Below are 3,176 nucleotides of genomic sequence, written 5' to 3'. Positions count from 1 at the left end.
TCACAGAGGTTGTTGGAAGACATTGGGAAGCTCACTGTGAAGCACCACGCAAAAGCACATTTCCAAAGACGCTGTAAGGTACGCGTGTGCTCTCAGCAGCGTCGCTGCTGCGCAAGATCCTACTGACCTGTGGAAAGCTCTTGAAACAGAAATCCCTTCCCATGGGGTCGGCCAGGAGCAGCCACTTTTTCCCAGGAGCTGCACTTTTTGGGAAGCTGCTTGTACTGGTGGCTCTGCCACGAGGAGCAGCTCTCCCAGTGAGGGTCAGGGTGAAGTTCGCGGGGCCGCAGGAGGACTCCAAGTATGTTGCGGTACTGCAGTACCAGCTCCTGGCCTGTCATGAGCAGGAGACGGCTGATTTGTAGCAATGAGGTTTGAGCAAGAGCGGGCAACTCTGGGGTGGCTGTTCCCACTTTTGGAGTGTTTGTCAGCTTCTCCCACCCTTCCGAACATGTTGGTTAGTTGGAGGGGGCTGGGTCAGCTCACAGCAGCACAAAAACTGTTAATGGCTTGTATGAGACCTCTTTCTTCTGAGAGAGGGGTGGACATGGTGGAGAGCTGGAAGTGCCTCCTCCAGGGGCCCTACAGGAGTTCAGCAGCCCTAGACCAAGCTCCTTTTGGTTTTGCATTGATTTCTCATTCATGCCTCATGTCAGATACAGTAAATTCTGAATGAAGTTGAGTGAAGATACCAGCAGGCAGCAGCATCCCAGGAGGAGTGGAAAAACACAAACAGGAGCAGGGTCTGAGCTTGCCAGGTTTGCTGGTCACACCAGGTTCATGCCGGAGGGCTCCAGTTAGCATTCCTGCTGGAGAGGGGCTGGTGGTGGAACAGGCATTTCCCTGCAAGCAACCTGAAGTAGGTGCTCACTTAAGCAGGCAGATATTTGCTTTTTAAAATGCTGTAAATTCATATTATGTCTGGACTTGTCTCTGGGCTGTGGCAATCCAGCCTCCGCTGTAGACCCAAACTAGCTAAACCAGGCCCGTTTTAGGAGGAAAGGACAGAGTCCCAAGTATGAAGGCATTTCTGCTGGTCACTTTTCCTTTTTTTTCCAGGACTGCAGTCAGGGTTTAGTGAATTACTTGGCATCCTGTATTTTACAAAATGGAAAATATACAACACCACAGAGCCACAGTCCTACCCCCTGCAGCACCTTAAAGACCACCACAATTACTCCTCAACAGGCATTACAGCTTCTGATAAAAAGGCCGGTGTTTACCAGTGTTCAACAGAGCAAATGCAAGTACATTTTGCCTTTTCTCACTCTACAGACCTGCCTGTGCTGCTGCTAAACTTGAGACGCTGCCAGTAGGAACAGAAATCAGATTTCATGCATCTAACAACCTGTAACGCCATCCTGCTAGTTATTAACAACCCAAAGTAGCTCTTGAGCTGTAAGCAAGCAGTCTGAGCTCTGGGCTCGAAGGGGAAGCTAGGGAGCTGTTCTCTGGCAATGTAAGTAGCTCAGACACCCGCTCTGTAGGAAGAAAAAAATCACAATAACCTCTTTTCCTCTCCTCCTCTCTCTCCCACTCACCATTACTAATTTATCCTGATTGTAATGTCTTTTATTTGCTCTAAGCAGATCCTGTTCCCTTCCTGGGAAGACTTGAACAGCTACAAGGACATAATATTCCCAGTGGAGGATCTGTTCTTGGATTCAGGCAGACTCAGGCAGATATAATGATCTTTTGATGGGAGCCCCCCCCTTTTTCGCCTGGCCAACCCATGGCCATTTAATGTGATCATAATCTGAAATAAGACACTGGGAGCTGCAGCTGGAGTAAACCATCCCATGGTAATGAGCTGATGTTTAATTTATTGTCACAGGGAAACGTTTTGCAAATGTTTTATGTCTCCTCAAAAGCCCAGCTGACTCGTGCTCCATGCGCAAGTGGGTGGGCTGGAGGCTATGTCATGTGGGTGCTGTGTGGCATCTGAGGGTGGCCCTGCCACTTGCAGGGATGCAGGGACAAGCTTATCCTCTCTGCACGTCCACCCATGTGGATCACACTGTATGAGAGTTTAATCTTCCTTGTCCGTTCAGGTTGCAAAGCAAATGCTAACACTGCCCTGGAGCGCTGTTATTGACTCAAAAGGCCTCTCTGGTTATTTCTGAAGTTTCTCTGTGTTTGTGTCTCTCCCACCTTCTCCCATCGGCATGGATCCTGGCTGGCTTTGCAGCCCCATCTCTGTGGCGTTGTTAAGCTCCTTGGGAGGACGCAGAGTCTCCTGCTCAGGGGATGGGGCAATTGAAGCTGTCTGAGGTCAGGCAGCTGCACTGTGCTGGGCCCTTGTTCCTCTGATGCCAAGGAAGAGAGCAGTGGTGGTGGAGGACGGTTCCTCCCATCAAGCTGAGTGGGTAAATAGGTCTAAAGATGTTCCTGCCTCTCTGTTGGCTGCAGAAGGAGCCTGGACATCTAGTGTAGGAGAGACATTTAGGTAATGTGGTCCTGTATTAGTAAGGGACCATTAATGGGACAGCCAGCACCACTCAGCCATGACTATATTTATCAAGCTTGTGTCTGCTCTACTGCTTTTGATCTGATGCCAGTGTGACACTGGGAGACCACTGGTCCCTCTGCAGGATGCCACCCCTGGAAGCCCAGCCAGGGTGCTTGGAGCTGCCTTGGTGTGCAGTACTGCATTGCTCACTAGAAGCATTTTGCCGACAGGTTGGTGTTAGGTTAGACAAGATTCCTAGGGACAGAGGCTGCCAGTCTGCCACTGAAGTCCACCCCTACAAAAGGCACCTGAGCCCAGCCAAAAGCCAAGGTGGGACAGAAGCTTCACCGTGTGCCTCCTGGCACTCAGCCCTGCCTGGTCTTCCCTCCTGCCACTGCTGTTGGAGGCTCTAAGGCTGTCACCTCATCGCAAAGTCCTAAATTACGCTCCCAGTGCCTGCTGTCAGCTGGGCTGTCAGTTCCTGAGCACCGTGTGGTGCCCTTGGCTTTACGCTTGTCTGCACCACCCTGACTAACTGTGGGCATCATATAAATAATAAACATTAATTTGCTCAATACCTTCCCTCTGTCCTGGGTTTTACAGTGGCACGCATCAGCTAGCAGTTCAGGGGTGCAATCACGTCCCTGTCAATAGTGTAATCTGTCTCCATGTCACATCTCCTGGCCAGGCCTAATTTAACAGGGATGTTTTTTGGAACTAGCTAATA

Source organism: Nyctibius grandis, chromosome 13 (genome assembly GCF_013368605.1).
Source record: "Nyctibius grandis isolate bNycGra1 chromosome 13, bNycGra1.pri, whole genome shotgun sequence".
Lineage (NCBI taxonomy): Eukaryota > Metazoa > Chordata > Aves > Nyctibiiformes > Nyctibiidae > Nyctibius > Nyctibius grandis.
This window is presented reverse-complemented; position numbering follows the sequence as displayed.